The 13611-nt window shown below is 37.9% G+C and overlaps 1 protein-coding gene across 2 annotated transcripts in view; it reads left to right on the forward strand.

The window, feature by feature from the left end:
* Window positions 1-52: 52 nt before the first annotated feature.
* The window catches only part of FAM118B (family with sequence similarity 118 member B), an 83370-nt gene continuing 69811 nt past the window's right edge, over window positions 53-13611 (forward strand). For both annotated transcript variants that reach the window (XM_007495092.3, XM_056794580.1), the window contains exon 1: window positions 53-191. The gene's annotated coding sequence lies outside the window, so the exon portion shown is untranslated. The remainder of the gene's footprint in view (window positions 192-13611) is intronic.

The raw sequence follows: 13611 nt of genomic DNA on the forward strand, positions 1-13611 counted from the left end.
GGGGTGGAGGTGGTACAAGGCTGTGAAGGGGAGGCTCCAGAAGATCACGTGGGAAAGAGTGAGGAGGTGGAGCCGACCGAGTGGCCGGTCCGTCACGTGGGGCTGTCCAGCGCTTAGTGCGGCTGCGCGGGCCGGTAGCAGCAGCTGGAGAACGGTGGCGGCAGGCGGAGGGCCGGACTGAGGCGATTCGGGTGAGTTGGGGTTTGGGACCGGCACGGGAAGTGTACTGAGGGATGTCTCCGGCATCGCTCGCCCTCCCTGACCCCGGGCTCCGCATCCTCTGAGACTACTTCCTCGGCACTCCTCATCTGAGGACAGAGGACAGTCTCAGTTAAAAACATCTCCCCACCCCCGCCCTCTCCCTGGCGACCCTCCCCAACGTTCCTCGGGGACCCCTTCCCTCCTCGGCTAGGGCGCCAGCCGGAGGATCCCAGGGGAACCGCAGCCTCTCAGAGACGAGACCCTCCGGACGCTCAGGGATGCTCTCGGGATGCCTTCTCTGAGCTCCCAAACTCCTCTCCTCTTTGTACCTTCTGGGACTGCCCAGGGAACGGCTCCAGTTCTTCCTCTCCCCCCCACCCCTCAATACCTGAGGGCCCTTTCAGTAGTGTCAGTGTCTCCAACCCTACCACCCTTCTCATGTCTTCTCCTAAGACTTCATTTCATAGGATCCTTTTGCTTCTCTGCCCCTCCAATCAAGAAGAAAAACTCCCTCAACTGGTTCTCCTCTGTATTAGGTTGTCAAATTCATCTCCAAATTCAACCCCCCCTCCCCCCCCATGAAATGAAGGTATTCTTAATACTCACAGACAGGCACAATTTCTCCAAATACATATACTTCCCAACTAGGCCTCTAGAATGGTATAGATCATAGGACAGAGAAAGGGAAGCGATCCTCTAGTTCAACCCCTTTATTTTACAGATGATTAAACTGAGACCCTGAAAAGATGAATAACTGGTTACTGGTGTACGTTTGGAATATAACCCAAGTTCCTGACACCATCCTACCGTTAAAGTTATTTGTTTTTCTATTGGAGGAGTAATAAAATATTGGATAGTGAAAAAATGTTATCAACTCCCAGGTCTTTTACAGATTGGCAGATTGTCAGATTGGCAGATATAATAAGGAGAAATCCTGCATAGGGTGAAGAAGTTGAACTAAAAGCTTTTATGGTCCTTTCCAGCTCTAGGATTCTTTGAAAATGTTGCCTATCTTTTCCTCCTTTCATAGCCTAAGTCTTTTTTTTTTCAGTTTATTCCATTGTCTCTTGAAGAAATGCATACCCTCAAATTGAAAGTTTAGGAAGTTAGAGACCCAGATGCACAGTGTTTCTTAGTCTGAATAAGCAATGGGAGATATCCATACATGTTGAAAGAAATGGAGTAGCTAGATTGAAAGCACTGTCTAATCCTAATCCCGGGCAACCCTCATTAAGAATTAAGAACAGTAAAAAGAGCAGGGTTTAGCCAGCTGCCCAGCACATATTAGGCAATGTTTATTGATATAAGTCCTTTTTTTTTTTGACATGTTCATTAGTTTTGCTGTACTTTTTTCTTTTCATTAAACATTTTTTCTATAGTAGTCTTATTGATTATTGAGTATCTTAGGTAGATAGGTAGATAGATAGTGAGAAAATTATTAGATAAAGTAGAAAAGCTAAGCCAGAACCCAGCTCTGGCAGAAGGCACTGCCCTTGAAGCCAGATAGATTTAGGGTGTTTTAGAAAAATTTTAGATAGGATTGGGATTTTAGGTATAGTTATAAGCTACTCTAAGATTACTCTCACTTTCCTCCTTCCTATTTCATATCTGTATTTTCCTAATAATAAACTAAGTGTTTTGTGTTTAAGAAGCTGCTCTCCTGACTTTTGTTCAAACTCCTATCTCAAAAATGTAACCATTCACAAAGGGATGAGTGGGGAGGAGTACTGCAGTGGGAAATGTAGGTTATGTAAAAACAAAGATGTCAAAAAAGTATTTTTTTTTTAAACTGTATAAGAGGGGGCAGCGAGGTGGCTAGTGGATTGAGTGCCAGGCCTAGAGATAGGAGGTCCTGGGTTCAAATTTGGCCTTAGAGATGCAAATAAAAACAACTCTGAGGTATCACCTCACACCTACCAGATTGGCTAACATGACAGCAACGGAATGTAATGAATGCTGAAGGGGATGTAGCAAAGTTGGGACATTAATACATTGCTGGTGGAGTTGTGAATTGATCCAACCATTCTGGAGGGCAATTTGGAACTATGCCCAAAGGGCACTAAAAGACTGTCTACCCTTTGACCCAGCCATAGCACTGCTGGATTTGTACCCCAAAGAGATAATAAAGAACAATACATATACAAGAATATTCATAGCTGCACTCTTTGTGGTGGCAAAAAATTGGAAAATGAGGAGATGCCCTTCAATTGTAGTATATGTTGGTGATGGAATACTATTGTGCTCAAAGGAATAATAAACTGGAGGAATTCCATGTGAACTGGAATGACCTCCAGGAATTGATGCAGAGTGAAAGGAGCAGAACCAGGAGAACATTGTACACAGAGACTGATACACTATGGTACAATTGAATATTATGTACTTCTTCATTAGTGGCAATGTAGTGATCCTGAACAGCGTGGAGGGACCTATGAGAAAAAAAAATTATCCACATTCAGAGGAAAAACTGTGGGAGTAGAAACACCAAAGAAAAACAACTGCTGGACTACATGATTAGGGATATAGACTCTAAATGAACATCCTAGTGCAAACATCAATATGGAAATAGGTTCTGATCAAGGACACGTGTAATATCCAGTGGAATTGCACGTGGGCTACGGGAAGTGTGGGGGTAAGGAAGGGAGGGATAGAATATGATTCTTGTAACCGAGGAATAATGTTCTAAATTGACTAAATAAAAAAAAAATTGGCCTCAGACACTTCCTAGCTGTGTGACCCTTGGCAAGTCACTTAACCCCCATTGCCTAGACCTTACTGCTCTTCTGCCTTAGAACCAGTGCCCAGTATTGATTGTAAGACAAATATAAGGATTATTTAAAAAAATGCAAAAGGCACTTCCTAAAGTCTTGATTAAACCTCTTAACTCTGTTACTGTGCACTAGCTACTTAATCTCTCTAAACCTCAGTTTCCTTATTTGTAAAATAAGATAATAATCTGAGGCAGGAAATGACATGTCTTGGCTATGTGGCCCTGGGCAAGTCATTTAATCCCTCAGTGTCCTGTGCAACTCTTAAGACAAGTTGCAAAACACTTGCTGATCTGTTATGGTGGAGAGAATTTCCTCCTGAGTAGTTCCCCATACCAATGACAACACAGTTCCAGTTAAGAAGAAAAAATAAAAATTACATACTCTACCTGCCTCATAGTGTTAAGAGAGCAGTTTGGAAACAGAAAAAAACTTGGTAAATGGAAGTATTTCCAAGGCTTCTAGACTGAGTGAGAAAAAAAATGGTAATACCTTGACAAAAGTTGGGAAGAGGAACCTCTTTTGGAAGGAAGAATTAAGATTTTGGATATAGAAATTAGAATTCAAAGGAATTTTAAAAATCAACCATTCCAGCCCTTTGATTTTGCACTTGAAACTGAGACCCAACGACATGAAGTGATTTGCCCATGACCACAAAGTTAAGATAACTGGAACTACAATTTCCTGGTCAAATGTGTTTTCTACTGCTTTTGGGTTGGAGTTGGTGGTGAACTTCCAAGTTTCAACATTTATTTGTTAGAAGTATGGTACTGGTGATTGTTTAGGACTGAAGATTTAGATTTTGGGAGTAATTAGTCTGGATTGATAGAAAAATTTATGGAAATTTATGAGCTTTGCTATTCAGACTACCACAGTCAGATCCTGAATGGGTTACTGGGAGGAAGATGTGTTGGGAAAGAAAAGCTATGAGAGATTTTGTTTCTCTAAAAGAAATAATGTGAGATAATTATCTTGTTATATCAAGGACAGGTAGAATTTTGCCTCTGTACAGCCTCTTGGAGAAATTAGAGGAAAGAAGGGATCTTAGTGAAAGTATGCTAGATTAAGTAGGTAACAACAGTGGCAAGAAGGTGTAGAATATAAGAAATAAGACTTAATCCATTGGGAGAAATAAGCAAAATTTAAATACCAAGCTTCTCAAATTCCTCTCATTAACTCCATCCAACCACCTCTAATAGTCCAAATAGAATTATAAACAAAGTTATAACGAAATGAAGTAAGTGGCAATAGATGATAAGATTAAAACTGAAAAGCACCTTAGAGATCATCTAATCCAGTCCCCCTCGCTCTTTATTTTATATTATGAAATTGAGGTCCAGTTAAAGTGACTTGGAAAAGAGCCAGAATTCAAATCCAGGTCCCAATATTGCAAAGACAGCCCTCTTTCTAATATACCACTTTATGAGATCTGACTAACACTTTCCTTTAGATAGTTTCCACCCAAAAAAAAAATTCAGACTTCTTAGATTTCTTGTACTTTTTCCCAGCTTTCTTGACTTTATAGTAGTAACTAACAGGGGTTAGGAGGAGGAAAAAAAGAAGTGGGGGGGCTAAAGACCATCTAAGAATTCCCCTGCAGTGTTCAAACATTCTGCAAATTGTGAAAAATATCCTCCAGAGTTGGATTCCAGTATAACTAGTCAGAACAACTTTATATAATATATTATTTTAGAGAAATAAAACTCAGTTGCTTGTAGTTTGCTATCATCTGGCAGAAGCAGGAAGGAAAAATATGTTTAAACCATAGCAACATCAACCATGAAACTAGAGCTTTGGAATTGAGATTTATCACATTGGATTGGTATTTTTAAATTATTTTCATTATGAAGTGATAATTTAATTATAAATCCCTTTTCCTCTTAATCCAATTTATCTCAAACATGAAATGTCTTTCTTGCAGACACTGGGCTTTCAATAGCAGAACTAAAAAGTCTAGGAGATGTGCCATTTCTAAGTCTCAAAGAATTTATGCTTACAACCACCACCACCACCACCACCACCACCACCACCAGTTAATTCATTCTGGAATAAGAACTTTTAGGTCTTTTTGATTTTAACTTTTGCAGTTTGAAGTGCTTTATTAGTAACATCATTCAGCTAATTAGCAATATATGGTAATTTAGCCAGTTAGATTACATCCTTCCAAGTTCTACCACTTTGCCTGAAGACAAATGATTTGAGTTATGTATGTTTGTGCAGTGGTAAAGAATACATACCAAAAAATTGATAGTGCCTTTTAAAATTTCTTTCTGGGCTCTCCTTTAGGCTTTGTCTCTTGTTCCTTCCTCATTTATTTTTAACATTTAAGTGTTGTGCATTATTGTTTTCTGCATTTTGATCTGACCAAACAAATTACAGTTTTTTACATTTTGTTGGGGACTATTTTTCAAAAATTTAAATTAATTTATTTAGTCAATTTATAACATTATTCCTTGGTTACAAGAATCATATTATTATTTCCCTCCCTCCCCTATCCCCACTGTTCCTGTAGCTGATGTGCAATTTCATTGGGTATTACACGGGTCCTTGATCAAAACCTATTTCCATGTTGTTGGTGTTTGCATTAGGATGTTCATTTAGAGTCTACATCCCCAATCATATCCCCTCAACCCATGTATTCAAGCAGTTGTTTTCCTTCGGTGTTTCTACTCCCACAGTTTTAACTCTGAATGTGGATAATTTTTTTTCTCGTAGATCCCTCCACGCTGTTCAGGATCACTACATTGCCACTAATGAAGAAGTACATTATATTCGATTGTACCACAGTGTATCAGTCTCTGTGTATAAGTTCTGCTTCTGCTCCTCTCACTCTACATCAATTCCTGGAGGTCATTCCAGTAGGGACTAATTTTTTTAAAAGTTTCTCAAATAGAACCAGTAAACCAATAATAAAACCAAAATCTCCTAATCTTTGTATATTAGTAACACAAGTAGTGTATGTAGTAGAATATTATTGTGTGTAACATGTCTTATTACAGATACAGAAATATGTGGTCACAACTTTCAGAATATAATTATAAAAAGTAAAAGTTTTATTTAGTAGCTTATGATTATTTCCTAGTCCATTCCACAATTGAAGAAACCGCTTTGGTGTGCCACAAATATTTGGTTAAACCCAACAAGCATTTTCTAAGCTCCTACTATGTACAAGATAATGGACTAAGTACTAGTGAGTACTGAGGCAAAATGAAAAATAGTCTTGGCCCAAAAAGAACTTTTATTCTACTGGGGGATATCTGCCTATATGATAATGGAGGGAGAAGGGTATGCAAGGAATAAGCTAGGATTAGAAAGTCTTCCCATAGGAGATGGCTTATAAATTAAGTCTTAAAGGATCCTTGGGATTGTATTCCATAATTTTTTTTAATCATGTACCCTTGTCAGCAAAAAAAATGTGTATTTACTTGTTTATAAATTGAATTGTGTACTAGTGTACTAATAATTATGTCCATCATGATATTTACACAAAAATTCTTAAAAGGATGTGATATATATATTATTATAAATATATTATATTTTATCCTAGAGATAGTAAGAAATAATATTAGTTCATAAAATTAGTAGGAAGCTTCCAGAGTTTTGAGTAGGGGAATTTAGGAAAATTACTTTGGCAGTTAGGTAGAGGATGGATTAGAGAGAATTGAATCAGGGAGAACAAGCAATTATTTCTATCTGTAGTCCAGGTGAAAAGTGATGAGAGCCTGAAATTAGGGGGCTATATGAATAGAGGAAAGGAGACATGAAAAAGATGTGAATATACAAACCTAAGAAATGACAACTGATTTGATATGCAGAGGGAGTAAAAATGAGGAGTTGATTACACCAAGATTGTTAAACCTATGTGACTGGAAGAATGGTAGCATCCTTGAAAGAAATTGAGAAATTTGGAAGAGGGACAGTGAATTTTGGTGGAAAAATATGTCATGATATCTAAAATATAGATTATAGCCTACATGCTAGCTTATCCTGTGAAGCTCACTTTGACCCACCCAGAAAGAAAAGAAAAATTGGGAAGGAGAGGTTCCTACTCCTTCTTAAGTGTGGTCTGCCCTGAACATATGCCACCAGGCAGTCTGGGGAAATGTATTTTATTTTTCCCAATAGCACTATCAGCTTCTGTTTTGCTGATCTGGATAGTGGATAGGCTAAAACTATCTTAAAAGGGACTACACCTGATTCAGAAGGGAGGAGATAGGAACTGCTATCGGATGGAGTAGAAAAGGTGGAAATAAGCCCCCAGTTGGTCATCAAGGGGAGAAGAGGATGCCACCCATGTGTTGGAAGGATGACACCCTTTGGGATAAAGGTATGGCTTCTACTCTGGTAGATAACTGTTCTGAGAGGGAGAGATGAAGATATAGTGAGTATATTCTTTGTGTAAGGGACTGCTTTGCAAAAGCATGAAACCTGGGGAGATTGAGTGTCAAGTTCAGGAAAACAGCTGCAAGTAGGTCAGATTGGCTGGAAGGTGGTATGTATGAGGTGGAATAATGCTCTAAAAGGCTGAAAAGGTAGACTGGAGTTAAGACTGTAAAGGATTTTAAATTCCTAGCTAAGGAGTTTATATTTTATCCTTGAGACAATAGGAAGCCCTTGAAGATTCTTGAGCTGAGGAGAGACTTTTGGCCAGACTTGTGTTTTAGGAAGATTATTTTGACATGTGGGATGGTTTTCAGGAGAGAGACTGGAAGCTGGAAAGTTCAATTAGGAAGCTGTTGTATTAGCCCATGTAGGAAGTGAAGAAGGGGTGATAATAAGGCTTTTCCCCTGTATAAATACATGTTGAAGGTTAGGTTTTCTTGGGTATCAAAGCAAAGATTGTCATGCTTTCTTACCTTATGCTGGGTCCAAATATAAACAACCTTCAGTGTCACCTGGCTCAGGGGTTATTGTGTTTATCTTTGGAGAGACTCAAAAAGCAGCTTTGAGGAGTGCTTTTTTTTTTTTTTGACACATCTATTTGCCTTTACTCTTAGTAAATTTACTAACTCACACTAACTCATTAGAGAATCCTGGATCTCGATGATTTCACAACATCTGAGCTTCTAGAAGAAGAGGTATGGGATTATTATAAACTATTCAGCTAAAATACACCCAAATAAAACAGCACAACTATCTCTGAAACGGTAAAGCTTGATAACTTCCATCTGTATACGATATTTGTTCAGTTAAACTAATTCTACCCAAATAGTCTTCAAATTACAAAGAAATTGGAATACTGTATACAGTGGAAAAATCAGTGGGCCTGACCAAGGGAATCCCTCCTCCAATGTTTGCCAACTATATGACTCATAGCAAATAATGTTAACCTTTATAGACCTCAGCTTCTTCATCTGTAAAATGAAGAAGTTGGAATAGATGACTTTTGAAGTCCCTTCTAGCTTCAGACCTATCATTTTGTGATCTGTATATTTTGCAGGTATAATTATGGAGGAGGCAGAACTGCAATTTCCATGGGTTCAGGGCAACTGTGAATGTATCCTCTACTGATATATATCTGTAACTACTCAGCAACTTCCAATCTTAGAGAATTGCCCCAGGAGTTGAGGGGGATGACCAGACAACTACAATTATAGTAATGGAACTGGATTCTTACTAAAATTTTGTCACTTTTTTGTTTATGTAATCTTATGCTTTTTTTGCTAATATTTGAATATGGGAATCATTTAAATTCAGCATCCCCTTCTTTCTTTTTTTCCCTTTGTAATCATTGAAGTAAGAGTTCCCAACTCAGGTTCTTCAGACTTTTTTTTTTTTAATATATTTTATTTGATCATTTCCAAGCATTGTTCGTTAAAGACATAGATCATTTTCTTTTCCTCCCCCCCACCCCCCATAGCCGACGCGTAAGTCCACTGGGCATTAGATGTTTTCTTGATTTGAACCCATTGCTTTGTTGATAGTATTTGCATTAGAGTGTTCATTTAAAGTCTATCCTCTGTCATGTCCCCTCAACCTCTGTATTCAGGCAGTTGCTTTTTCTCGGTGTTTCCACTCCCATAGTTTATCCTTTGCTTATGAATGGTGTTTTTTTTCTCCTGGATCCCTGAAAGTTGTTCAGGGACATTACACCGCCCCTAATGGAGAAGTCCATTACGTTCGATTATACCACAGTGTATTAGTCTCTGTGTACAATGTTCTCCTGGTTCTGCTCCTCTCGCTCTGCATCACTTCCTGGAGGTTGTTCCAGTCTCCATGGAACTTCTCCACTTTATTATTCCTTTGAGCACAATAGTATTCCATCACCAACATATACCACAGTTTGTTCAGCCATTCCCCAATTGATGGGCATCCCCTCGTTTTCCAGTTTTGGGCCACCACAAAGAGCGCAGCTATGATCCAACTCAGGTTCTTCAGACTTTTAAAAATACTCTGATAATTGTGTTTCAGTATAATTGGTTTCTGTTGTTAGGTAACTTGCTATCCACTGATGGCAGTGGATAGATTGGTGGGCTTGGAATCAGAAAGACCTGAGTTCAGATCCTGCTTCAGACAATTACTAGCTGTGTGATCCTGGGAAGTCTTTGTCTCCATTTCCACATCGATTAAATGAGGATAAAAATATTTGAAGATCAAATGAGATAATGTATTTAAAGTGCTTTTCAAATTGTAAAAGCATTATGTAAATACTCACTCTTACTAAACATCTAGGTGGTGAATAGATAGAGCATTGGATCTGGAGTCAGGAAGAACTGAGTTAAACATTCTGCTTCAAGTTTGTATTAGCTGGGTGACCTTGGACAAATCATTTAACATCTCTTAGCCTAAATTCCTCATCTGTAAAATGAAGGTAATAGTAATACCTACCTCACAGGATTGTTATATGGATAACATATACAAAATGCTACATAAATGCAAGCCATTATCATCATTATTACTATTAATTCATGCTCTTAAAAGTCATATTCTGAGAAGGGATTCATTGGCTTCCTCAGTTTGCCAAAAAAGGTTAAGAACACTTGGTTTAGAGAATAGGTTGTTGAGGGAGACACAATCACTGATCTAGAGAATTGGAGTTTAGAAATTTCTAATTGTTGGCAGCAGCCAGAGGGATTAGTATACAAATTTTACTACCTGTGCTTGTCTGATTCTAAAACCCCTGAGATGTTCTATTGGGCTGTTAGGAAGCCTGCAATAACTGTATATCCTCAAATATAGACTGTGTAATTGAAGAGAATTGGAAAACACTGAGCTTAAATCTACATAATTATCATTATGAAGGACTTTTTCTATGTACTATTTTTATTCCTTTTACTTTTCTTCAGTTTTTGAGTAAGGGAGAGATCAGTTTTAATTCACTAGACTTTTAAAAATGTAGATTTTCTTTAAAAGTAGATTTCTCTTCCAGAATATTTATATCCTTTCATCTCCCTGTGCCTCACTTTCTGTTCTGTGCCCTTCCCTCATGATCTAGTCATTCCATCTCTATTGCTGTGGCTTAACTTTCCTATGTCTATAGGACATAGTTAACTGATTCAATTATAAAATTTCTTCTGCCCTCTGAAAGCTTTGTTGTCCTGCCTTTTCATTACTCATGCCTTGCCAAACCCCAACCTTGCGTCATTCCCACTATCTACTTTTTCTACTCATGTTCAAGTGCTGCTAAATACCCCAATAGGAAACCACATAACTGGACTGGCAGTAGTAGCATTGTCAAGAGAAAAAAAGTAAAGACATAAAGAAAGGTAAAAGGTGACAATCTCCATTTTTCCTGATGACGTGATCTACTCAGAAAATCCTAGGGAATCAGGAAACTCATTGACCCAATAGCTTCAGCAGAATTTCAAGCTACAAAATAAACCCCCAGCAATCAACAGCATTTCTCTGTGATAATAACTGAATCCAGGAGGCAAAAATAGAAGTGAAATATAATTTAAAATAACTAAAAAATGCATAATATGTTTGGGAGTCAGGCTACCAAAGCACACTTAATAATTATATGAATTTAGTTATAAAATAACTTAAATAGTTGAAGGAATACTCAGTGCCCATGCCTGGGTTGTCCCAATATAATTAAAATGTCAATGTCACCAAAGTTAAACAGACTTAATCTTATACTAATAAAAAAAATTAAATTATCTAATTAAAACTGGTTCTTTCTGTTATATGGCAGTCCTCTTATTCTCTCTTAATTGGCTTATCCCATCCCACATAGCAGCTGTTCTAAACCTTATCTTCTCCCTTCAAAACTCCCGTACATCCCCTCCCTCTTTGTAGAGAACCTTTACTTCTAATTTATTGAGAAAATGTGAGATCCTTTATAAGCTTCCTTTTTCTCCCCCATTCTCTAATTGACTCTCCTACCTTGGAGGGCCTGCTAGGGTCCAAAAACACTAATACAGTGTTGATGGAACTATGAATTGCTCTAATGACTCTGGAAAAAAATTTGGAGTCATGCTAAAGATGTGATTAAGATGTTCATATATTTTGACACATAGATGCTGCTGCTAGGAATATACCCTAAGGAAGACAGAGATAGTAAGAAAAGACCCATGGTCCAAATATGGTTGCCATGTCTAAAAGAATTTATCACTTGGTCATCAGCTTACAGATAACATGCTTTATTGAGTAGCTAGATTGGGCCTGTGAAAACAGATTAGATCTAGTATGATAGCATACTCAAAACCTTTCTAGATATCCATATGATAGATCATATGGAGCTTATGCTTTACTTGCACAGCTTGCAAGAATTCAAGTTCCATACTGTTATTGGAAGAAGACTATGGAAGGTTTTGATCATTAAAAATTACAAAATTAATAATAGGTATTTACAAAAACCCCACTGTGAAAATAATTGCAACTTATTCACCAGCATTGGTTTTTGAGGACAGAGAGATTCTCTGATGAATTCAACAAGACCTTCCAGAGCCAATTAGCATAAACTCTGACACATGATGACTTCTTGTTGGGTTTCAATGAAACTGTCCCTTTCATCATTTCTTTTGACACAATAGTATTCCATTACATTCATAAAGCATAAAGCATAATTGTTCAGCCATTCATTCCTCAATATATAAACATCCTTTTAGTTTCCAATTTTTTGCCACTACAAAAAAGCTACTATGAATATTTTTGTACATGTGGATCTTTTTCCTTTTCCATTTATTTATATCTTTGGTCCATAGGCCTAGTAATGATATTGCTAGAGTCAAAGAGTATGCACAATTTAGTAACTCTTTGGCTAAACTGCTTTCTGGAATGACTAGACCAGTGATGGTGAACCTTTTAGAGCCAAAGTGCCAGACCCCACCCCCAGACTGAGTGTTATGCCCACCATACACACAAACACATACACAGAAGGGAGGGAGAAAGCATTCACTCTGGGCTGCTGGTTGGAGGGGTAGGTGATGTGAAAAAATGTCATCAGGCACAGTGGAGAGAGGGAGGGGAGCAGCTCCACCAAAGTCTCTTCCTTTCTCGTAATGAACTCTGGGGTGGGTGGGTGGGGAGGGTGGCCTTGTGCCATCTTTGGCATTCGTGCCATAGGTTTGCTATCACTGGACTAGACCAATTCACAATTTTACCAACAATGCATCAATGTGTCTGTTTCCCTTCAGTTCCCCCCACACACACACACACACATTTGTCATTTTCTATTTTGTCAGCTCTTCAATCTGATAGGCATGAAGCAAAATCTTAGAGTTACTTTAAATTCCATTTCTCTTATTAGTGATTTGAAGTACCTTTTACATGACTTTCAATATCTTGGATTTCTTCCTGAGAATCTGTTTTAATCCTTTATTAATTAGGAAATAGTTCTTATAAATTTGGATCAATTCCTTGTATCTCTTGGAAATGAGAGCCTCATCAGTGAATTTTGCTGGGAAGCTGTTTTTTTTTCCCCCTCTTGCATATTAACCTTCTAGACCATCACTCATATTTCTCTGATATTCATCTTTAGTCCTTAGAGACAATGATGTTGATATTTCATTGTCTTTCATGCAATACTGGTAAATGTTAAACAAGAAAACAAGAAAAGAAAACAAGAGCCTTTGCTTTTAGAGGAAGCTTGGGGTTTGTAAACAAAAAACTTTGCAGCTTCCTAAAAGCAGTTCACTGTGCTTCTCTTTCTCCTGTTCACCTCTGGACTTATTATCCATCAACTTATTATCCATCAACACTGTCTTTCAAAGATGCTTACTGATGGAGTATACGTCCAAATATCAGTCAATGAACTTTCATTAAGTGCCTACTATTTTCCAGGCCCTGTGGTAGGTATTGGGGGGGATACATAAGTGGCTAAAAAACAGTCCCTGCCTTCAAGGAGCTGTCTAAAGGGAGAAATAGTAAACAAACAAATATATACAAACAAGCAATCAGCATAACATTTTCCACAAAAAGGAACATCCAGAGAACCTCACCACTCACAAGAAAGCTCTCTACAACTTGTACTGTGTGCTGAATCTCCATTGTCATAGTGGCGAATACCACTGTTAAGCACCCATCTTTTTGTTCACAAGGTTATTTCTGTTGCTACATCTTCCAAACAATCGTGAATAATATTACTGTATGGATAAGAGACTCCTTGTTGGGGGATAGGGGGACCCTCTAAAACAGTGTTTTGAATAAAAAAATTTCTGAATTTAAACATGAAATGAATATTTCTAAATATATAGTAGAAGAG

This window comes from Monodelphis domestica, chromosome 4 (assembly GCF_027887165.1).
Source record: "Monodelphis domestica isolate mMonDom1 chromosome 4, mMonDom1.pri, whole genome shotgun sequence".
NCBI lineage: Eukaryota > Metazoa > Chordata > Mammalia > Didelphimorphia > Didelphidae > Monodelphis > Monodelphis domestica.